General features: G+C 46.6%; 1 protein-coding gene across 1 annotated transcript in view; it reads left to right on the plus strand.

The window, feature by feature from the left end:
- Trappc9 (trafficking protein particle complex subunit 9) overlaps window positions 1-25337 on the plus strand; it is a 456412-nt gene that overhangs the window by 429779 nt on the left and 1296 nt on the right. The window lies entirely within an intron of this gene.

The following is a 25337-nucleotide window of genomic DNA, read 5'->3' on the forward strand; positions in this document are numbered from 1 at the left end:
GACATAGGCTTTCAGAATGGTTCATCCCATTTAGTGATGCCTGAGTTCCCGCCCCCCATGCCCTCATTGCTCAATAGCTCGTTTCCTTTCAGTGCTGAATAGCACATCATCTACCTGCTCACCCACTGGAGGGTATTGTAGTTACTTTTAAGTTTCTGCAATTGTAGATTGAGATACTCTGGTGGTCAGCCATCTGATAACATCAAGAAGAAATGGTTTATCCTGGATTATATGGTCAGATGGCTCTACTGCCTTTTAGCCTGAATCAAGACCAAACCATCATGGTGGAATGGTTTGATGGAAGAGAGCCACTCACCTCTTGGCAGGCAGGAAGCAGAGAAGGGAAGGGGCCAGGAACAAAATAGCCTTCCATTGTGTCATCCAAGTGACCCCTGTCCTACAACTGGCCTCACCTTCTAGAGTTTCCACCACCTCCCAATAGCACCACCTGCTGGGAGCCATGCACTCTACACATGGGGTCAAACCAAAGCCAAACAGAACTATAACATCCATGTGAAGGTTTCTGCAGGGACCTAAGTTTTCCAAGTCATTTGAGCAGTAACAAAGAGCATGCTTGTGAGATCCTGTAATAGGAATATCTTTATTTTGACTTCCACAGTTCCTCAATCATGTCACATTCCCGCCATTCACAATGGCGCTATCACCAGTTCTTGCAGATCCTCATTGTATTTGGGGACATTAGTGTGTGAGATCTTGGTCGTTGAGGCACGTGTGTGATTGTAGCTCAGTGCCATAGTGACGTAGACATTGAGCAGCTTCTCATGCCACCTTCTTCTCTATGTTGGTAGAGGTATCTTTTCAGGCCTGTGGTCTGCTTCTTATGTCAAGTCATTGGTTTTATTATTGTGTTTTTAGAACTTTTTGTATATTTCAAACAGCAGCCTTGTCTAGATGAGTCTTTGGAAAGTCTTTGTGTCCAGACTGTGGCTTGTCTCCCCACTGTTCAGACGGTGCCTTCCACGGAACAGAAGCTTTCATTTCTATTCAAGCTCAACCTACCAGTTCATTTATGGCTTGGGTCTTGGGTCAGGCCTTTGGTACTGTTGCTCAAGTGTCATTTACAACACACCTACTGCTGTCTAGAACTTTCTCCTTGTGTTATCTTGTGAGAGTTATATAGTTTTGAATTTTACATATAGGTTAGTGATCTATTTTGAGGGAATCTTTGTGAAGTATCTAAGTCTGCATATAAACCACTTTCTTTGTATGTGTTCTCACTTTTATGTACTAGTTGCTTATCTCAGAGAGTTCTAGCTATGATTAATAGGTCTCAGGGGAGTTTTTTTTTTCTTTTCTTTCCCTTTCCTTTCTTTCTTTCTTTCTTCATTTCTTCCTTTCTTTTTCTTGAGGGAAGGGTTGAGAGGATTGATTGATTCCTTTAGATTTCCTAAATACTTGTCAGGCTTCTCTAAAGGACATAAATCTAATAGCTGATGGAGTCTAATAAGCTTACTACACTAGCTTATGGGGTGCAATATGAGTAGTCCAGTAATGGCTATCTCATGGCAGAAAGATGGAGAATCCAATAGTTGTTCAGTCCATGAGGCTGGATGTCTCCGTGGTCCCAATCTGGTGCTGGAGGATTCCTTGGGAGCTGCTGGTCTTCGGTCTGTTTTGGATTCCCAAAGAAATTGCTTCTGATCCAGGCAAAGGGATGTGTAGCAATGGTGTATATAGACTTTCCAGAAAAAGTGAGGGCAAGCCAGCAAAAAGCAAAGCTTTTTTCATCCATGTCGCTTTGTACAGCTGCCACCAGAATGTGCTGCACAGATTTAAGGAGGGTCTTCCTGCCTCCATTAATCTGAATAGAAAACCCCTCACAGGGATGCCCAGCAGCTTGGGTTTTAAATGATTCTATCAGGTTGACACCCAAAATTAGCCATCAGACATGTCACCCGTGAATAAAGACAGTCTCTTTTCTTGGCTTAATAGTGACAATAGCTTGATTATTTCCAGTGAACACTTGTAAATTACAGCACAGCCTATAACTTACCACAGTCTGTCTCAAAGTGGCATCATATAAAGGCACACACTCTATAAAAGAATCTTACCATAGGATAGCTCTGACCCTTTCCTGTAGGCCCAAATACTGTTGTTGTCTAGAACTATATTTATACACATACAATAAGTTCCATAAAAATATTATTGTTTTACATGTATCAATTCTAAGAGGTTTTATGTATTTTCCTGGGTACTTACCACTTCCTACCAGTCTCTCACCAGATCCTAGACTTCACTTTTACCTTGCTGGCTGTGGATATGAACAGCCTTGTGCCCCTGAGACACAGCAGATTGCTTAGAAATAATTAAATCCTTTGTCAGATACTGCTTTAAGCTTTTCTTTTTAAAAGCAAGATCAAAGTAATATTTAGTTGAGGACCAGTTGCTCTGCCCTGAACATAAGAGCTTCCCAAGCATGTTAGCCAGTGCGTTGTCAGGCTTATACTTAACTTACTTCTGGGAGAAAATGCTGCACCTCAGCCTGCGCATCCTTAGCCCTCCTCTCTGTAAGCTTCTTGCCTACATCCTTGCGTACTTTCAGGCAGATCTCTATGGTTCCCACCTCCCTCCTCCATCCTATATTGTCTCACTCCCTCCTGCCCCTGTGTGTCACCTTGCTGCTTTCTAAAGCAGTGGACCAAGATGCACACCTCATCTATTTGTGTCCTGTCCTTCATTGTTCTTTTCTGCCTAATGGCCAGAGTCATAGAAACCATGTTTCATATATTTCATCTGTTCTAGGCTGTGTTTTGTTTGTTCCAGAGGAGAGCAAGCATGGCCTGTTTCTCCAGCTTGGCTGGAAGCATGCTGTTTCCTCTGCCGTGGTTGTGTTTCACAATTATGTGTATCATGTGAAAAGTATTATGGCCAGTCTGAGCATCCATCTAGGAAATCTCCCTCATCCTTTGCTCACTGAGGAAACTCTCTATAAGGGCATAGAATGACACAGTGGGTCAGTGTGCACACTGTTCCCACTGGGGCCTATTTAGATCTAGAACTAAGGAATTCAAACAGAGGTCCTGGGTGGACTTAAGAAAACTAAAGCACCTGACATCTGCCAGAGCCTGCTGTCTCACCTCTAAAGGGCTTGTGTCACATTGGAAGTAGATGTGTGATGGTCAGAGACCTCTGGTAAGTGCTGAATTAGCAATCATGGAAGGACAGACCATGCCTCAGGAAGAGCACCCTGCAGGGATAGGCACTGTTTGAGTGAGGCTTGAAAGTTGATCAAGAGGCTGAGGAGGGTCACAGAAGTCAAGGATCAGCTCAGAGTAGGAGGGCTACTTTCTGGGCCAGGCCAGGGATCCTGTCAAGGGGAGACTCCATGAAGAACACAGAGGCAAAGCTGTCATACAGGAGGTGATGACGGAAAGGCACAACCCAGCTCCATCAATCTGTGGCCGAGGAGAAACAATTCTCTTATCATTGAACAGGAACTCAGAGGCACAAAGGGCTTTTGCTCCAAAGCCACTTCGGATTCTTCTGAGTTGCTTCATTGACAGGGGTTTCCCCAGTGAAGTTTATAACTGTCGTTGGCTGGAGAGCCCACTGAAGCCAAGCTCCTGACATCAGGTCTTCCTGCACATGAGTGCACATACATACACACTAACTGCCCATTGTGCTATGAAGTGAGGCAGATGGACAGACGGACAGATGGACGGAAGGACACACACACACATACAGAGACATACACACACACACACACACACACACACACACACACACACACACACACACACACACGATAGAACCTGCAGCTTCTAGAGCCTTTGCATCCAGCTGGCAAGTGATTTGGGTACAAAGCTGTGGTTTCTAGATCAACAGCTGCATATAAGCAAACCTCAGCCACCTGTGCAGGATGGCTTTGTTCTGTCCTTTTTATGTCTGCTCACCTTCTTTTTTGGGGTCTCAAGGGACAGATCTGTCCATCTGGAGCAGGATCACTAGGAAGACATCACAGCACAACTTATCTGGTGTTGAGTTTATTTAATCTAAAGGGGTCTGGAGTTGAGAGACACACCCCCTCCCCATCACCTCCCCAAAAGGATCGCATGGGTCCTGATGAGCCCTCTCATCCTGTCTTTTCACCCTTGGGATAAAGTTCCAGAGCTGACTGGCACCCAGGAGCTCTGAAGTACCATGTGAGAAGGGAGCTTCCAGTGCTGCCCCACATGTGTCCTGAGGTGCTGTCAGCAGCAAGGGCCTTAGGTCTCACTGTTAGAACCGAACATAGATGGAGGACACAGATGGGACCTAACAAAAGCAGCGTCCATTGCAGCCTGAGTTCTAGGACAGGAGAGACAGGAAACCCTGGGAAAGAGTGGCTGTCTGGCCTAGGGTAAGGCAGGCCGTGAACGAACCCAGCATTTATGATTTATGCTTGTTGGGATGTTGGCCAAGAAGGAAGATATATAAGGGTACACAGGCAGGAACCAGCATGCAGGACTTGAGCCCTGGCTCCCGGCTCATGATATGGCAAGGCCAACCTGTATCCACGTTGGGGACACACTTGGAGCTGGCCCTGAGCAAGCCCGAGCTTACACCATATCCCAAGCCAGTCTGCGTCCGCCTCATGAAATGGCCCTGACCTTTTGACTTACTAGTGCCCCAAAAGAATGGCTATTAACTTCTATCTCTGTCCAGCCTGGGCCAGAGGCGCTCTTCAAAGACATTCTGGGAAAAGCAAATCTGTCCGCTAATGAAAAGATGAAACATTTACAGGAATAGAAGAGTAAAAGCAAATGAAAAATTGCTATCTAGTTCTTGATCCCCAGATGCCAAATTTCTAGTTTCATTTGCTGTTCTGAGAGCCCTGAGCCAAGGAGAGCTTCTGCAGGGACCTCAAGTCACCTTTAGAGCTCCTGCAATAAAGGCAGGAAGAGCCTGTGATCCTCCCACCCATCTATCTCTTTTGCAGCTTGGCCTTGTGGTCCACCTGTTCTGTGCATACGTGCATGTGGGTGCGCATGCGCATGCCATGCCCACCTGTGTCTGCACCAGGCACCATTCTACATGCTCTACCCTGTGACCTTGATGCGCCTCCTGAGCCCAGATGGGTCTTGGACATTCTCAGGCAGCATCCTATGGTCCTTCCTGGGATGGACCTTCACCTGCCTTGTCACTAAGCATTGCTGTGAGGGAGCCCCATTAGCTGTTCTGTGACTTTCAGATATTGTCTCCGGGACTTCTCCACATCGTTTTCTGCCTGGTGGTCTGGGTCTGGGTCTGGGCCAGAAGCTGAGTCAGCTCCCCAGTGCTATCTGCGCCCACCCATGGGCGACGGCTCCCTTCCTAAACTGTGAATTCCATTAAAGATGATGCATTAAGGAGAATAGAAATAGGACATCTCAGAGTTGAATGTGACCACAGTGGGGACAGGCAGCTGCTATCACCACGCATCTCTATCTAGTGACCTGGATGTCATGGTGACCTCTGAGGTCTACCTACAAGGAAGGATTCCTCCATATCTTCCTCTGCTGCTGTGGGCCACCTGGTTATATGGATCTCTGATTCTTCTTCCGTGCAGTCGGATACATCATCTGCTTTTGGGGGAAGTGTGGCAATGCTTGGGACATCTGGCTTTGGACCATGACATGGTACAGTGATTTCAGCCTCTGCGCCATAAGATTGCTCTGCATAGACATGCAGAGATACACCGAGGCTTCCCAATGGCCCTGTTGACTTTCGGTGTCATCAGGGACCTGGGCAAGTGATGCTGGGCAGAGTAGTAGAGATGGTTATGGGAGAACCCTACGGACAGACACGTGGGGGTCCAAGACTGGGTTTGGACAGTATCCTGGGTGTGAGGCTCAGGAGCTGGCAAATCAAGAAGATGGAGTAACAGGATCAGGGATGTCAACTCAATGACAGCCTGGAACAGGCTCACTCCGAGTTCCTGAGAACCAGAGCTACATCTATGTCGAAAGTGCTTTCATGCTCTTGGCGCTGCACCTTGTCCCAGGCAGGCACTCGCCTGTCCCCTTAGGTCCTGAAGGGCACAGAGCTTGCTCTGGAACAAACACACCCTTGCCTTCTTCTGAAGCAAGGAGTGGTGGGCATGCCCCAGCGCCCAGCTGGGTGGGCACCTACGGCTGAGCTTTCATTTCCTGTTCTGTGAACTGGGCAGGAGTGATACAGTCCCTCCCACAGCACCAACCCCCAGTGCTCCCTTGGGGCCTCTCCTTTCCTGGCATGGTATCTCATACCCACGTGCTAGCTTGTCTTTGGTGTGTTAATCTGGCACACATGCACACAGGTGGCACTCACCAATACACACACACACACACACACACACACACACACACACACACACACACACACACACACGTACACTATTTGGCTTGATAAATGATGCCTTTCCATTCGGATCCCAAGTGACTTTATAAGCAGGCTATAAATAGCCTAGGAGATTGACAGGACGAATCGATTGCCATTAGCCACGTTTAGGCCGCCAGCACCCTTCTCTCCCTCTGGGCCAGGCTACAGAAGAATTAAGTTTCTTCTAAAGGGCTGTCACCATTAGCTGAGTCATCTTCCTGCTCACTCAACCTGGGCAGCTGTCCTGATCTTTGTCAGGAGGAAATTCTCTCTGACTGCAGGGTACTGCAGGGGCTGAGTGATAGGGCTGGGAGGCCTAGGACCTGGGTCTGGATATCTGCAGAGACACAGGCAGGGAGTCGAGTAGCATGTGAAACTTACTTCATATATGCTTTGCATGGTTCCCCCAAATGTCTACATGGAGCTACAGAGCTGTCAGTGTTCGCACTGGAATCCCGTTTCCCACCATTCTGCCTTCTACCTAGAGCTACTCTTCCAGAGTATGTTGGATTAATATACTTTGTATTATTTATTATATTTAAATTGACACCTTTACTAACAAAATAGCATTATGAAAGTATCTTACCATCTTCTTAAAATAGTGAATACTTTAAACATTTGCCCTTACTGCCTCCCCCAAGGTGTTACAGAATCTTCCCTTAACTTTGAGCCTTGAATATTTATCACATTACTTAATTGTAACTTGAGCTTTATTTTTATTTTTGAAATTACTACATGAAAATAATCTACAGAATATAATATACTTGCTCAGCCAGTCAAATGACAACTGCACAGACCTCTCTTCTCTCTTAGTGCTGGAGGCTGGACACCATGATCAAGGTGTCCTCACATGGCTGACTGTGTGTCTGGGTCCTGTTTTTCTGCTCTCATAAAGACAGAAGGTCACATAGGCTCAGGACCTGCCTGCCGAGGGCCCCATTCTGCTATATCCACTGCTGCATGAGTTCTGGGAGTTAGAACTCTGTCCTCACACTTGTGGCAAGTGCTTTCCCCACTGGGCTCTGCAATGGCACCTTTGAAGGCCCCACACCAGCCATGGCCAGTTTTCTGGTACTAGGGGTTAAAGCTTCAAGGGATGAGTTTGGAAGTCCCATCCCCTTATATTTACTAGTGAATACTTACTACCAATAGCACAGATTAGAGGTGAGTTAATTCCTGCTGACAAATTAATCTGTGCCTAGTGCAGAAAAATAATTGTAGTAAAATGAAGAAATGGAATTTTCAGTGATCCCCATTAGTCTCCAAGGCAGTGGCTATTAAGGAGTAGGTGTGTGTGTGTGACTGCAGGCTCTCTTCTGGGCAGGTGTCACCTCCTCTAACTCACTGATGTCATCATGTTCCTGCATGCAGAGAGCATAGCTAGGTCAGGGTTTGTAATGCTGTGTAGTGTTCTGCTGTGCTAATGCTTTATTGTTTTACTCAGTCCACCTCGCTACACTGTGTACTGTGGGTAGTTTTTAGACTGTCCATGTTATGACCAAAGTCAGCCTGCATTACTAACCTTCCGGAAGTGAAATTGCCCAGGCAAAGGCCGTGTGTACTCTCCAAGGCCATTTGCTGCTCTGCTTATTATTACAAGACCAGCCTCCATAGAATCTTGCAGTCCATACTCTCCAAGCATGTGAAAACTCATGTCCCCTTGATTTTTGCCAGCAATAGGTTTTATTTTCCTTAAAACTCTGTACCAGTCTCCTCGGCCATAAGGGATGGCTCCGCGGCCTTTCTCTGGGTGTTCTTTGACTACTAGACAGGCTTGGCACTTTGCCCCATGCTGACCAGCTGCTCACATTTCTTCTTTGTTGAAGTATCCACCAGACATAGCTAGCATTTCCCTAGTCCCCATCCAAGATCTGAACCTAGCCAGAAAAGACACTTGCTGTAGCCTCCACCCTCCTTTCTACCACTGCACTGTAGCTCATCTGCCCTCTCTCTGGAATCTTCTGCCCCTCCCCAGCCTGTGCTGCACCTGCTTGAGTTCTCCACTGGTCCCTCCTACACAGACTTGCAGCACTTCAGTTCCCACTTTCTGTGGGGACTGACCTGGAACAGAACCTAGACACTTGGGAATTTTTCTTTCCTTTTCGCCATCTTTGTTACTGGTGTTATGAGCCACAGGAATTGGATGGATTACCCAAAACCTTGTAGGACAAAGAAAAGTAAGCAGAACACTCCCCTACACTGTTGGGTGGTTTTGATGTGTTAACCATTGCATGTCTGAGAATAACTTGGTGGTTTGTCCCACTTGTGTCTGTGACTGGGTTCAGGGTTGCCTAGATGGCTAGAAAAGTCTTCTTTCTATCCCAAGCCACTCTTGCCTCCCCTCTGCTTTCAGAAACCCCTAATATCCCCATTGCTACAGAAACTAGAGGGTGGCTATGTCTCCTTCCAGTCAAACTCAGAACTTCCAGCTCACCCAGATGATAAAAAGGCCCAGCCCAGCTTACTGCTGCTTTGTCTGATGGCACCTCTCCCTGCACACTGTGTTCCTGCTTCTTGCTCTGTCTTAGATTAACTTGAGTGCCACTTCCTCACCAAGACCCTTCCTAATGCCCTCTAAGAACAGCCCCTCAACTCCCACCTTCACTGGACTGTTACCATCTGCCACGTGTGTGTGCGCACACATGCATGGGAACAAATATACATTCATGTGTCTGCTCACTTATTTGCTGATGTTATCCATCAGAAATAAACTCATGGGAGGCAAAGGCTATATTTTCTTCTTAATACTGAGGGACTTCAGCATCTAGCATATGATAGCCGTTAAATAAGCTTTGTGGATGAGTGAGTGAGCAAGTGAGTTAGTGAATTAAAGAATGGATGAAGAAACACAAGTGCTCTCCCACAGAAGGGGTACTACACTTTGTAAAGGGTTTTTTTTTTTTTTTTTTTTTTTTTTTTTTTTTGCATAAGTCCAAGTATCTTTTCCATTCTTGCGAAACACTAAGCTGTGATGATGAAATACAGTGAGCTTTCTCTGCACTCAGAGCTTCATTGGAGTCTCAGCGCACCCCGTGGCTTGCATCAGTTTCCCTGATTTCTTTCCTCTGGACAACTTAGTCTATAGTTTTATTAGGAATCAAAAAGGGATGGAGGGGGCCCAGGAGAAGCCTGTTTTGCATCTAGTACCATCACTGGGCCATATTCAGGCTCTAGGAAAAACCATTATCTTCCCTATTCAGTCACAGAATGGAGAGGTTTCAGCCAGTCCTATACCTGAGATGCATATTCTACTTTTAGGAATGTAGGAGGCATTGGCCCTGCCTACCTGTAACAAATCTCTCCATGCCTTACATCCGCTGCATGTATAGGTGTTGCACATGGCTGAAACCACTCCCCCCTCTGGAGCCTGGGGCAATAGGGGTAAAAGGAGAGGTCAGAGGTCCCTTCACAGGGTCCCAGATCTGTCACCTGCTTGTCCATGCCCTTCAGGAGCACTGTGCTTTGCCATGCCAGAAGGTGGCTATGGCGATGATTAAATTATTGAAAAGAACAGATTGTTTTCCAGAGTCCTCATTTGCATACCAGCCATAATGTGCAGCTGGGCAAGCTGTTCTTGGTTCTCAAAGCAAATCTCTCTAGCTTCTCTCTAGAGTGCCTTAGATGGACCTCAGAGGTACCTGCCAGCCAGCCCTCAGGCAGCCCAAAAGAGGGGTCCTCTTCCCTTCACAGATCAACTTGCTACAGGCTATCAGCCACTCCCTGGGTAGCAGAGTGCCTTGCACACATTTTCAGGGGGCTAATGTGTCTACACCCTGAGGCTGCCATGACAGATGCCATAAACTCATTGGCTTACACATAGAAATGTATGCTCTCCTGGCGTGGATGACAGATGCCATAAACTCATTGGCTTACACATAGAAATGTATGCTCTCCTGGCGTGGACCCTGAAAGACCAAGATCAAGGTGTTGGCAAGGTGGATGTCTTCTTGGGGCCTCAAGAGAGAATCTGCTAAGGCTTCTAACCTGCTTCAGCTGGAGAAGCAGGTAGAATCTACAGAGCTAGGTTGTCTGGAATGACTGCTTGCTTAGTGCTACAAAGACAAGAAATGACATCATGTTACTGAGGGTCAGGGTGCCCAGCCAGATTTGTCCACAGAGGGAGTCTGACAGGAGAACAAATTATCAAAGAATCTGTATGACAATCTGGGCACGGTGTTCTAGGAGTGACAAAACATGGAAAGGCACTGAGGTGGGAATAAGCTCAGTGTGTTGAGACACGTGATGCCCTTGGGTTGTGGGAGGAGCCAAAAGTAGCATGGAGTCTATGGACACTGCAAAGGGCTGAGTTTTACTCTGCGTGAACCAGAAACCCACTGAAGTTTTGTAAAACGCACCAGAACATGCTGCACTGTGGGGAAGAAGGCAGCAACTTCTATGACAGTGATGGTACATTGCACTGGGACCCTCATCCAGCTTTCCTGGAGAGAGCATGGGTGAACAGGGAGAGGCATGAAGGAGCCCCTCTGTCAGTGGGCCCTCTCTTAGGATTTTTTTTTGGTTCATTGAGAATTTCATTCAGTATATTCTGATCATATTCTTCTCCCTTATTCAACTCCTCCCGGAGCCTTTCAACTTCTCTACCCACCCAACTTCATGTTCTTTCCCTTTAAAAAAAATGGAGTCCTGTTTTTGTTGCCAAGCACTTATGAGCATGGACCTGTCCTAGAGTGTGGTTGATATAGCCAGTGTTATCCCAGTGAATAAAACTGATGTTTTCCTCTTCTAGCAGTTATCATTTATAAAAAGCTTCTTTGCTAGGGATGGGACTTTATGCCCACTTCCTCTCCTGCACCTGGGATTTTGCCTGGCTTGCACTTGTGCAGGTCTTGTGCAGTGTCCCAGTCTTGGTGAGTTCACATGTACATCTGCCCTGTTGTATCTGGAAAACATGGCTTCCTTGGAGTCATTCGCCACCTCTGGCTCTTACGTTCTTCTGCTTCGTCTTCCACAAAGACACCTGAGCCTTGAAGGGAGGGATTTGATAGATACCCCACTTAGGGCTGAGCATTATGAAGTCTCTCATTCTCTTTACACGGACCAGTTCTGGTTTTTTCTGTGTCTATTGTCACTGCAAAGAGAACATTCTGTGATGAGGGTTGAACAGTGCACGGATCTATGGGTGTAGAAACGAGTCATTAGAAATTACTTTATTGCTATGTTCATTAGCAAAATGATAGTAATAGTTTTTTCTCATGTCCCATGATTTATCTAGCCTCAGGGTCTTGGCCTCATTGACAGTATCAGGTATGGGTTCCATCTCAAGTAACAAGTCTTAAATCTAATTAAAAAAAAAAAGAGAATAGTTGGTTACTCCCATGATATTTGTGCCACCATTACATTGCTGGACTTATCCTACAGATATATTGTTGTTCTAGCTTACAGATGAGATTGATTATTAGTTTTCTCTTCCAGTGGTATGTATAGGACATTCTTGCATTATGAATGCTGTCCAGTAAGGGATTAAACTTCCAATCAAGTACATTTCTTCATGTTCTATGATTCAAGTATGTGGTATATTCAGCTAATCTTGCTGCTAAGTCAGTTTCCCCACAGCTCTTCAGCATTCAGCTAGTTGGTGTAGGCCACATGTGAACTGAGGCCTGGCAGGTACTCTGCAGCCTCTCTGAGATCCTCAGAAAGAAACCAGAATCCAGCTTCTTTCCCATGATCCTCAGCTCCTCAGTAAGCTTGGTGCCTTAATTAAACACCTTGGTTGTTGGGTTAAAAGCCCTTCCCCACCTTCCATGGAGCAAGCTCTACCTATATGTCGACCACTAGCCTCCAATATTGATTAGACAGGATTAAATGGCTGTGGGCAGGTGACAGCCTCAGCTGACATGGGCAGATATAGGCCAAAGGGCTTTTGGGGCAGGTGGTCACTTGCACAGCAGTAAACACTGGGGCCCTGTTGTGGACCAGGCCTTTCTCGCTTACAGCAGAATGATTCAGTCTCCAGGGTACCAGCCCTGCCAGAGCCCAGCTGTCTCCTCTGGCCTCTCCTTGTCTCTGGGGCATGAGATAATGAAGTGACAAATATGCATTTATAGCTCCTTCCAAGTCCCTCAGGGTCCATTTTTGTCTTTTATTGTTCACTTTCAGGTTCATAAGGAACCAGTGCAGACATCTGATGTAGTGTGTATGGTACTGGTTGACATGACATTCTCCCTGCTTCTTCAGGTTCAGGAATGTGCTCAGCTGTGTCTAGGGTTCCCTGGGAAGGTGGAGAAATCTGCTAGGATCCGGCTATGCTAGTGAACTTTCCTGTGTGGAAGACAGGGCTTTAGGTTGGAAGCCTACCTTACACTGTTGGAAGAGACCCACTGTGTTGATTTCATCTAGCATTAGGTTGAGAATCAAGAGCTGACCCACTCTGGAAGTTTGTGTCCCTGCATGATACTTCACTGCAGGTGCTCATGCCAGCCCAGTGCAGTCTCCAGAGAGGAAGCCAGCAGTCAGCTGGCCAGGAACACACTCCCTGCTTAGAGACAGACCCTGCGGAGCTTAGAGGACAGGTCAAAGCCCCAGGGCTCTATTGAGCACATCTAGAAAGGCCTCATGGAAGAGAGTGAGCTCATGGAGCATGGAGGGCCAGGGAGCGTTTAAGATGGCATTCTCTAAGATGCTTGAGAAAGACAGATGGACTGTTATGCAAGAGGAGAGGAAACACAGTTCCAGACTACCAATGCCGTGAGATAAACCCTGCACGTGTGTGTGTGTGTATACATGCACACCTGCACTCACATACCCCCATGCACTGCTTCATACAATTATCAGCTCCTTTTCATCTCTCTGTAGGTGTGTCCATGCCTCTCTGTGGTGTTTGTTCTGGCTACAGTTGACAATCTAATGTACCATGGTCCCTGCAGCTACTCCCAATCCTGAGGTCTAAGCCTGTGTCCCCTTCCAAATGTAGAAAGACAAAAAGAGGTGGCCTCAAGGCTCAGTCTTGATAACCAGGTGCTGAGGATGGAAGGCCCATCACATATTCATAGCAATCCTCAGTGCTGGGGAAATTCCTGAAGGACTCCCCAAAAGACAGATAGTTAACAATTGTAGATGGAAGGCTTGATGTGGCAAGCAAGTAAAAGTACCACCAAGTCCCCTGGGAAACATGGAGAAACTTGTGAGTAAGGTAGGATTGTGGTAGTGACATTTGTGAATCCATAACTGAGAGGATAAAAGAGAGCAGCAGATGCTGGAAGCTTTCTATCCTGAGAGAAGAAAAAGACAAACTGGTAACATGAGGAAATGAAAACAAGGCCACCAGATGGACAGAAGATAGATGGATAAATAGCTAAGTTATGATAGATGGGTAGGGGGTACATGGATGGATGATGAAAGATGGATGGGAGATGAGGGATGGATGGATGGATGGATGAGTGCTGGAATAATAAATGATGAATGGGGTAGAAAATGGATAGATGAATGATAGGTGAATGGATGATGAATAGGTTATAAATGTGTAGATGAGGAATAATAGATGATGCATGGATGAATTATGGAAAGGATAGTGGAAAATGGATAGGTGAATGAGGGGTTGATGGACAGATTGGTGATATATAGATGGAAAGTGAATGATGGATAGATAGTGAATGGATGGATATTGGCTGTCTGGACAGATAATGAATTGATGATAGATGGAGAATGGATAGATGGAAGGATGGATAGATGGATGGATGAGTGGATAGATGGATGGATGGATGAGTGGATAGATGGATGGATAGGTGGGTGGATGGGTGGGTGGGTAGGTAGATGGATGGATACTGGATGGATGGGTAGATGATTGATTGATGATAGATGGGGGCTGGCTGGCTGGCTGGCTGGCTGGCTGGCTAGGAGGATAGTTGATAGGTAGAAGAATGGATCATGGCCAGATGTTGTGATACCTCTACGCATCTCAGTAGAAGGCTAAGACAAAAGCATCTTGAGTTCAAGACTAGCTGGCCTATGTATCAGGGTAGATAAGGAGATAGATGGATAGTAGTTAATTTGGTGACCTGTATGTAGTCTAATGTTCCTTGAGTTTGTGGAGGGAGAAAAGACGGGATCCAAATTTTGTTCTGATGTTGAGTTAGGTAGTTAGGTAAGTGAAAAGAAATTGTATGGGTCCCCTTAACTGGAAAAACCACAAGGCTAAGGTCCCCAGTGTGATTTCCCATGGCTCTTAGCAGTGTTTGAAGCAAGTGGGCACTGCAGAGATGTGATCCCTGGAGTTGCTCACAGTTTATACAGTGTCTGGAAAGTGAGATTTGCCTACGAGTCAAGGTTAAGTTCAATCTCAGGTTCTGAAGACTTGGCCTCTGGGCAACCCTAACTCCCACACACCTGGGAAGAGGCATTTTCTTCAGGGCTAGCCACTGAGCCCACCATGGTGGAACGATGCTCTGAGCTTTCCAGATGAATGCCTGACAGAACTGGGACAGAGGTTCCAGACACAAGCCAGGCCAGCTGACTGCATTAACCACTGTGACCTTTTTCCTGGGCTGGGCTGGGCTTCTTAATGACATATTGATCAGCTGGAACCAGGAGCAGCCCAGCCGTTCCCCAGGATGACCCCACACCTTGACAGTCAACCTGAGCAACTTCCCTGCCCAAGGCCAGCAGACTGTCTGCACCCTCAGGGAGGACAGAATTGGTCATATCCCTTGGTGGAGGATGTAGGTGCATGAATCTGGCGTTAGAGTTGCCTCTGGTTCTGGACTGCCAGCCCCATCCATAGCCACTTCCCCTACAGCAGTCTTATCTGGCTCATATCATCACCAACCCCAAGCCCTGTGACAGCACGGTTTACCTACAGGTAAGGGCAGGGGAGGGTCCAAGGCCTAGATGAGAGTGTGTGGTAAGGACAACTCAAGCCCCTGTGCAGGAGCAGGCACAGGGCTACCCAGGACTCTAGGGTTGGCTTTCTTCAGATAGATTTGAGAGAAGATTAGAGATTGAAAGGCAGGGACATTTATCGGGAGCAGAGGAGCCCTTTTAAATTCTTGGCTGTTCTTAGAGACTTGTCTTTGCATAATGCTGCCAGGCAGCAGGCATAGGTATTCTTTTCCTTTCCCCGTTTCTCTTCAGTCCTCTCAAGTGCCAATCCAAAATGAGAATTAAGAAGGCCGCACAGAGAACCAAAGCTTCCAGGGAACAATGCATTCTGTCCCTGTAGACTGGGGTAGGACCAGTGTCTGCACCTACTGTCATCCCTTCCCCTGGGTCCCCAAATTCCTTCCCAACATGAAAGTCTTGGTCTCATAAGCAAGACTGATGCACACCACAGCTATTAACTAGACACTAGCCTTGCTTTGTCTCACAGAGTTCTTGATAGAGGTACTCCCTGAGACTCATAGGGACCCAGGCTCCATCTTGTCCCCAGGCAGAGTAAGCAACCCTGCCTGTAGGATTCTAGTCCCACAAGCTGGCCTCACTGTCTATGCCCAACCACGTTGAGTGGCCCACTGCCAACCCCACAGCCATACTGCCACTGTCTAGTGGCTAACTCTGCCTTCCTGAGTGGGTACCCGGGTATCCAGCATTAAGCCTCTCTCCATTTAGCCATCTCTCTGATTAGGTTTTTTTTCCCCCTCCTTCCACACCCACCGCCATTTTGAGGTTAAAACATAATTATGTTATTTATTATATAATTATATAGAATATAATTACATTTAAAAAATATAAATATTAAATATATAGTCACCTTATTTATCATATGTATTACATTATTGTCCCCTTTTCTTTTCTTTTTCTGGTTCATTTCTTGTCCTCTCCTCCTTGATCTCTCTCTCAAATTTATGGCCTGTTTTTCTGGTGTGTGTGTGTGTGTGTGTGTGTGTGTGTGTGTGTGTGTGTGTGTGTGTGTGTGTGTGTGTAAATATATAAATACAGCTTGCTCAGTCTCTTTAGTTCCACTTGTATGTATATTATTTCAGGGCTGACCAGTCGGTGTTGGATAAACTGATTAGGGGGCTCATCCCTCAGGAGGACAATTTCTACTGCTCTCAGTATTCCTTAGTTGCCTGGAGTTCTTTGTTCTGGTCTTGTTTAGAAAGCCATATTGTTGAAGTATCAAGGGAGAAGCTCCTTGCTGTTTCTAGGAGACACAATTTCACAGCAGATTTCTTGGTTCTCTGGCTCTTACTGTCCGTTCACCCCTCCGTCAGTCATGTTCCCCAAGCCTTGGGCGTAGATTTGTCAGCTGGGACTAGGAACCTCACAATTAGTTCGCTACGTTTTGACCGGCTGTGGCTTTCTGTAATGGTCTCTGTCCTTTGCAAAGATAAGGTTCTTTGATGAGGGATGAGAATTACACTGGTCGGTGGGCGTAAGGATAAGAATGTATAATACAGTTAGGAATCGTGCTGGCTTAGTGCACTGTAGATAGTAGGTTTACCTCTAAGCACCATGATCACACTACCCGTGGGTAGCTGGGTAAGTTTTCAGTACCAGAAACAACTTCCTATCTGTTGAGTGTGCTGAAGTCCAATTAGACTGCTATTAGTTACAACCAAGATAAGAATGCTGCTGTTGCACCCTTAGGCATAGCTTGCCCTGCTGATCGTTGTTGAGATTTATAGGCATTGAAGGTGGGTAGGGCTGTTGGTTGCTTCCCTCCCTTGGCTGTTTACATAGAACCTTCCAGTACTCTGAGGCCAGCCCTCTGGGAAGAGGCTTTCAGGTCAGATCCACTGTGGGTCTCCCCTTCTGCTTTTCCCATGTTTTCCTTTGTATCACCCATATTCTGTCATTCCTCACACCATGGTCCCTTTTTCCTTTCCTGGGCTTTGCTGTTACCCTGTGTTATATACTCACACATGCTGATTTGGAGCCGGGTACCATGGATTAAAAAAAGGACATGTGACCTTTGTCTCTCTGGATCTGGGTAACCACACTCAATATGATCTTTTCTAGTTCACCCACTTGCCCACAAAGTTCACAATTTCATTTTTCTTTATAGTTGGGTAGTATTCCATAGTGTATGTGTACCACATTTTAATAATCCATTCATTAGTTGAAGAACATTTAGGTTATTTCCCAGCTGCTATGAGTAGAGCAGCAATGAACATGGCTGCACAAGTGTCTGTGGAGTAGAATGTCCAGTCCTTTGGACATATGCCAAGTATATGACCCATATAGCTGGGTCACATGGGAGGTTTATTTTTAGATTTTTGAGAGATCTTTCCACATTGGTTTTTCAGAGTGGCTGTACCGGTTTGCAATGCCCCCAACAGTAAGTAAGGGTTCCCTTTGCCCCAGTCCCCCTTTGACATTTGTTGTCAGTTGTTTTGATGATCTTTGCCCTTCTGATTGTGGTAAGATGAAATCTCAAAATTGTTTTGAGCCCCCAAATTGCTAAGGTCAGTGAGCATTTTTTGAGACATGTCTAAGTCACTTTTATATCCTTTTTAGCTGATGTTTTAATGAGTTGGTTTTGACTCTTTGTATATAGTGGACATTAATCCTATGCCAGGCACATATTTGGCAAGGATTCTTTCTTACTCTGTGGACTTCCTCTTCCCTCTGCTTAGAAGCTGTTTAGTTTTATGAAGTCCTACTTGTGAACTGTTGACCTTAATTCCTGGGCAAATGGAATTCTATTCAGAAAATTCTTCCTTTTTCTGTATTTGAATACATCTTCTTTTTTGGTATGTAATCTACTTGTAAATTTTTTAAAATATATTTTATTAATTTATTCATATGTCTATAGCTTCTTATAGCAGCTTCAGTGTTTCAGGTTTCATATTTGGTCCATTTTGTGCAACCTAATAGATAGAGGTCTATTTTCATGCTTCAGGTGGACTTTCTGTTTCCCTAGCGCCACTTGCTGACAGTGCTTTTCTTTTCTTCAGTCTATATTTTTGGTATCTTTGTCAAAAAACTAGATGGATGTACTTATATGGGTTCATGTTTGGGTCTATGTTTTGTTCCATGGGTCTATGTGTCATGTTTTTGTTGTTGTTCTGCATCTATTGATGTGATCATGTGGTTTTTAAGTCTATGTATGTGATTTATTGAACATATTGACTTGATTCTGTTGAACCATCTCTGTTGAACCAGGCACTGGGCCTGGCTTGAGCTTTTGAAACCCCAAATTCCACCCTTAGTGACACACCTTCTCCAACAGTCCTAATCACTCCTAAGTTGTGCCACTCCCTGGTGAGCTTACGGGGACCATACTTATTCAATCCACCACAATGTCAGTGTATCCTTGGTTAATTGTTCCCTTGATTAAAATGAAGTATCCTTTCTGCCCTTTGACTACTTGAAGTTTGAAGTATATTCTGCCAGCTATTAGGACAGAAACACCTTCTTGCTTCCTGATGATGCCTATCTTTAAATCTGAATTGAATGCCTTGTAAATAAGAGAAAAATGGATTCTTTTTAACTGAGTCAGCCAGCCTATGTGTTTTGATTGGAGAATTGTGGTCATTAATATTTAAAGTTGTGTGTGTTGATTGAGTCATTGGTTTTGTATTCTCAGTGGTGCTTTGTTTCGATATTTATATCGTTATTCTTTTTTTTTTTCTATAGTCTCTTAGCTATGTTTATTCCTCTCTTCAGTCTAAAGTATTGCTTCCCCTGTTTTGTGTATATTTTGTCTGCTGGATTATGAATTCTTTGAGCCTGCTTGGAACATGTAAAGTTTTTCTGAGCACTCTAGTCAAGGTTGGCAACCATTCTCTTTTAAAATTTATAGTGTATTACTTCATCCACTTCCGATTTTCAGTTTCCACTGAGAAATCTTACTGGTCATTTTCACGGATGTGACTTGTTTTCTCTTGTATCTTTCAGTAGTCTTTTTATATTTAATGTTTTAACTACAATATGCCTTGGGGATTTTCTTTTCTGTTTTTTTCAGTTTGGAGTCCTATGTGCTTCTTCTTATCCACATGGGTGTATCTTTCATTATCTGGGGGAAAGTTTTCTTCTCTGACTTTGTTGAAGATCTGATCTATGCCATTAACCTGCATTCTTCTCCCTTATCTATGCCTATAATTCAAAGGTTTGGTCTTTTCATGTTCCTTTACTATGCTTTTTATCTTTTCATAATCTTTGCTTGCATTGTCTAATTCTTCTACTTTATCTTCAAGTCTTAATATTCTATCTTCTACTTATTTATTATACTTGTAAGTTTTTTAGTCCAGTTAGATTTTCAATTGCATACTTATTTCAAGTTGAATTCCCTTCAATATTTCTTTGTTGAAGTTCTCAAATCCTAGATTATCATTTCTTTCAATATTTCTCTTTGTTGAAGTTCTCAAATCCTATATTATAATTTTTCTTTCTTTCCTAAGCATCACTCAGGTGTTCCAACTTCTTGATTTCTTTGATGAAGCTTATAATTGTTCTTTCAAATTCTGTGTCTTGGGGTTCATCTAAGTAACTGTCACTGGAGAACATTTCCTTAGGGCTGGTGGGTTTGTGTGTGGGAGTACTGTGTTGATATTGCAAATTCCACATGTGTGTGTGTGTAAGGACTTAGGCCTGTGGACTTTTGTTAGGTCTGTGATATGGGCACAGCAGGATATGTGAGACAGTTTCGGCCTGAATGTGCGTGTGTGTGGTATGTGGTGAGATGAAGTCAGATGGACACAGGGGGTTGTGATAGTGAGCAGGATGCATGTGCTGACACAAACCTGGAGGTTAGGGGTGGTGTGGGTCTCACCAGACTATGCCAAGGCAGTGAGTATGTGTTCTGAACTAAATTTAGAAGGGTGCATACAGGTGACACCTACATATCAGAGTCCTGCCCTGCAGTACGGCCTCATGTTGGGTACTGGTGATAGGTGTCTGTAGTATTGTTGGAGGCAGTAAACCACAGCGACCACAGTGAACACAGTCCCCCCAGGAAGCTTGGGCACTGGGTTATGGCTGACCAGAGGCTTTGGGCTGAGGAGCCCTGAGCTTTAGAGCTCAGCTTGCAGTCCCTGGAGTCCATTGGCCAGGGTGAGGCCAGAGAGCCTCCAAGAGAGGACTGCACACACACAGCCCTCTTCTTGAACTCCAATTCGCCTTAATTTTAGTTTAATTCCCTTTAATCTTTAATGAAAAGTTGTAAAAGTAAATTATTTCCCCAGGAGAGGCAGCAGCTTCTCGGGAGCTCTTCTCAACTTGAGGGTAATTACACATGTGGGTCTCGAGCAGCCTCTATGCCAAGGAGAGGCATTCTGCCTTATGAACTAATTATCTACCTCAATAATTGTTAAAAAAAAAAAAAAAAACACATGCCATTTGGTAGATGGAGCGTGTAGCACCAGCTCCTCACAGCATAGGCCCTGGCAGGGACTTGGGGACAATCGGCACTATCTGGTCTTGATCCGGTCACTTCAAGCTTGTTCTTCAGGGGTTTGGAGCCGACTGCCTGGATTCTCCTGACCGTCTTACCACCACTCGGCCTCCAAGCCTGTCTTGGACTTCTGCACTCTGAAAGCGGCAAGGAGCAAGGAACCCCACCCAGAGTGTAGACATAGGAATGATGGCATATTGACATCACTTCCCCAAGGACCAGGACCAGAGCCTCTTTTGAGTCAGACCCTCATTCTGCCTACAGCAATTGGAAAGGTCATGGAAGAGTGGATTACAGCAATGTACAGGGGACGGGATGTCAGGGTATGTGTGTGAGGACTGTGGTGGGGGTGGGGCCTGTGGGAGCTCCATTACAACTACTGGGCACAGAATTCAACTATTTGGTTCTTATTGGTCAAGAAGAAAATCAATGCATTTAACTGGCTAAGTGACTAGCCATCAGCTGGAGCTCTTTGCTAGAGAGGAATGAGCTTATTAGGATAGGGGTAGGGTGAGGGTGGGGTGGGGGAGCGAGGGACTAGTTGGCCAGGAAACCACCATGCAGCCCTGGGTCTGCAGGTATTTTAGGTTTGCCATCTGGTTCAGAGCCACAGTTAGGGGTGATCTGGATGGATGGGGCCATTTATCATTTATCATGCTCCTGAGTGACCCCATTTTTCTTGCTATTGCCAGGTGCCCAACACCTATACTCACCCAGTCTACACAGACCAGATGAGAAAGACAGCTTTAAACTTGAGAGAGCCATAAGGATCTGGCACCCTGCTGTGTGACCCCTGGGGGTCCCTGTGGCTTTCCTCTTGGCTCTTTCAAATAGTCTTTGAATTGTTTGGTTCATGCTGCTTTCCATCCTCCTAGGAAGACAAGGGAACTTGGGGCCACATAAGACATACAGAGCACCAGGCAGAGCCTTGGTCCAGCCCAGAATCTTCTGCCTAGGTGCCAAATACCTGTCTCCTGTTCTTTCAGGCCATAAGACTGCCTGTGATCACTCACCTTCCTGTTTCCCAGGGCCTTCAGGATGCCCGTCCCCTAACCCTGGTCCTCTTGCTGTCTTCTGTTTATGGACCCTGTTTCTGCAGAGCCAGCACCATGCCATGCATTAGTATAGCAATGGCTTCAGGTGGTGTTCTGGGCCAGGGGAAGTGAAGTGTGTGACTCCAACTGCTATTGAACATGAAAAGCTACAGGACTGGGCAGGAGGGGTCAGTGGTCTATGGCCCATCTAATGCTTTGAGAAGAAAGACACATCAATCTCTAAGGCACTTCGTTGCATATTCTCATAGATTATTCACCCCTAACCAACCACCAGGGACTTACTGTCTGGGTAGGACCATGGTGGGAACATGTAGACAGCCCCCACATCCTCTACTTGAAAGGCATTTCTAGGTTGTTGTCAGTCCTGTTGTATTACTGTTGGGGTTGGGGAGGTAAGAGGTCAGGAATGTTGGGGTGTGTGTGCCTAGAAATAATGGGGCCAGGGTTTGAGCTGGGCGCTCAACCCCACTCATTCTCCATTGACTTACTGGCTAAATGACCACCAGAGGAGATAGGCTGATACAGAAACCCTGTGGCAGGCATCTAGGAGGACAGCAAGGACAGTGTAAGCACAGGGTAGAGCACACGAGCTCTGGACCTCAGGGGACTGAGGGTATCAAGGTCAGGAGTCAGACTCTGTTGGCTACCACCAGAAAGCTCTACTTGTGGTGGTTCTGAGATGACCCTGTGTTAAAATGGGAAAAGAGGCTCAGAGAGGTGTTAGGTTATGGGGGTAATTCACACAGGGATAACCTGCTAGGAGCCTGGCTATTGGTTACTCACTGGGCCTTCTGACACTGCCAGCAGCCATGAACCTGCCACATCCCCACCCTAGTGGGAGGGGTACTGCCAAACAGGAGCCCTTTGCCTGGTCATTGCTAGTAAGATAGCCTCATTCAGAGAGGGAGTGTACAGTGACTCAGAGCATGGGGCCAGCCCTAATATCAGAAGGCTATACCACACACTGTGGCTCACAGCCACAGGAAGCCTCTGGCTGGCCTAGAGAAGGAACCGCAGCACAATAGGTCATGTGCCCAGGTGTCCCTGCTGCAGTCCCAGGGGTGTCACCACCCTCCCTCACACCAGGGCTTATAGTCTGGCTTGCTCAGTCCCTACTTGCTCCAGTGATAGGCATGGGCCATGTAGCCTCCCTGGCCATATGCTCAGTGCCCTGGGGTCTGGCCTGAAAGTGTAGACCAGACGAAGGAGGTATTGGGGAGGCTCCAGCTGCAGTGAGCCCTGGGGGATCCCAGGCAATCTTACCTCCCTCACAGCACAGCATGCTTTTCCCAGAGCCAGCCACATCCTGGGTTAAGCTCTGCACTGTGGCTTCCCAGCTCTTTGCTGACAGTGCCAGCTTGCACATATATGACATGACATGCAGCCAACTTCTCTTGAGTCTTTGTTTCTCCCCACAGCCTGGTTCAGTAGGAATTAGGCATAAAAGGTGCCCTGGTGCTTTGCTTTGCCAGGCTGGGACACTGTGGGACCTGGTCTCGGCCAGGGTTGGCAGCGAGTGCTTACAGGGCTGCAGGTCTTGAGCCTATTACCAGCACTCACTTTCATCACGTTTTCTAATATGGGTGGCCAGGGAAATGGGCCTCCTCTCTTCTGCTGGTCCATCATGGAAGGTTGTCTTTTCTCTGTTCAGTATCTAGGAAGGTGCAGGATTCCTTGTTCCTGGATACCGTGTATGATAACACTGAGAACTGTGGCCTGAGGAGGGAGGGTAGTGGCCACTGCTTAGTAGAGTCACACATTTGGCAGCAAGAGTGAGCCATCCAGTGCCTGGTCCTGAGAGCTTCTCAAGATGCATGACAGCTCTGACTAGATAGGATGATCAGCCATGCCAATCCAGGCTGGAGTAGGCAGTCCTTCTGGGGAGTCTCCTGCCTTCTGTGTGGGGGTGTGCGAGGGTGCTGGAAGGAAGCTACGAGCTACAAATGGGTGAGAGCCTCTCCCTCATTCTGAGCCCAGGAAGCAGGGACACACATTACAGCTTTCTGGACAGGAAATAGGCACAGTATATAGAGGGTCTCTCCTGACATGATAAGAGTAGAGATGAGGCCAAGATCCCAGCTGGCCTGCTTTGGACTGCAGAGTTAGGGAAGGCTGGGAGATGAGCCACAGCCCTGCCCTGGATGCCCCGACAGCCCAAATGGTCCTCTGCAGAGAAAAACCGAAAGCGCTGTACTAAGCCAGTCACCCTTCACTGGTTTGAGTATAATCATCTCTCTCTTAATGGAACCATCCATTGCTGCCACCCGTTCTCTCCCGCGCCCCCATTTCATTCAAGAAGCTCCAGCTGCACCTGGTTGAGATTACTGATCAGGAAATAGACCCTGTGTGCTGTTGAGAGAGGGATGGAGGACTGCCGGGCCCCATGCCACATGGAGAAACCGAGGCTGGAGATAGAAGTCAGTGAGCTGCCTTCCAGACTCACCAGGTGCTATGGTGGAAGCCGGGGTGGGACCACCACTCAGTCCTTCCAGGAGCCTGCACACTCAGCTCTCATGCTGTTGCCCACAGCATCACGCAGCATGACCTTGCATGTTCTCATCATAGCCATCAGTGTTGGCATCTGCTCCACATCTGCACAGGAGAGAGAACTGAGGCTCAGGCAGGACAGTGAGTGACAGACCTCAGGGTTCACAGACAGGAAGAGGCACATGCAGGTCCCTCAGATTCTCACTGTGGCCCCAGCAGAGCAAGACAGCTAGTGGAAGAAAAAGAGCTCCCCTTTGCACAGCCTGCAGGGTGTCACAGTACCACTAGATGTGCTTTTGTGGACTATAGATAGACCAGTGGCCAGAGACCCTAGCCCAGTCAGACTCAGGCCACATGGTCTTGTGCATCCAAAAGTGTAAGGTGTAGCTAAACCAGACTTAGAGACAAATAATAGCCTGAAGAATGTAGATTAGAGATGCGTCCCTTTCCACTTCCCCGTGCCTGTGTTTAGCCCCCTTGATGTTCCATCAGGCGGAGTCTCAGTATGGTCCCCTTTCTTGGCTGACTTGACTTTTTCCTTGCTGGATTATAAACTTTCCCTCCAAACGTCTGGGCTCCAAGTCACTATGCCTGGCAGGCAGTGTTGGGATGAGTTACTCTCCTGAGGGGTTTCTATCGCTCCCTCAGCTCCAGATCACCTGAGTCCAGTGAACAGCATGCTGAGCATGCTGCCCAGTAACAAGGGGGCAGCAGGCAGGAGACACATCTACACCTGGGAAAGCTTGAGAGTTGCATTCTCAGCATGTGTCAAGTTATCATCCCCAGCTGTCCCTCTTCTGGGGACTGTGACCTGTATGTTCTCCCAGGATGCTCTGTCTGAGGAGACCTGACCCTACCCTCAGTCACTGTGGGCATCACAAGGGTATGTGTGGCAGGGTCAAGTCCACGGGTTCGCCCCTGCAGTTTCCAAGTTCCTCACCAGCAGAGGAAGGCACCTCTGAGAGCTGCCCTCCTGATTGTCCAGGAGGAATGCCACAGATCTGGGCTCCTCCTGAGTGGACAGCCTCTTTGGGTGACAGCTCTCCTCCTGCTGTGCCCATCTCTGCCGGACTACTTCAGGAAAATAGGATCCAGTCACTCCTGTGTGGCCCCAGTGCTCTGACACAGAGTAAGGAGCTATGAGACAGTCTGACTACCCCTGA

The sequence above is a fragment of the Acomys russatus genome, chromosome 17, assembly GCF_903995435.1.
Source record: "Acomys russatus chromosome 17, mAcoRus1.1, whole genome shotgun sequence".
Taxonomy (NCBI): domain Eukaryota; kingdom Metazoa; phylum Chordata; class Mammalia; order Rodentia; family Muridae; genus Acomys; species Acomys russatus.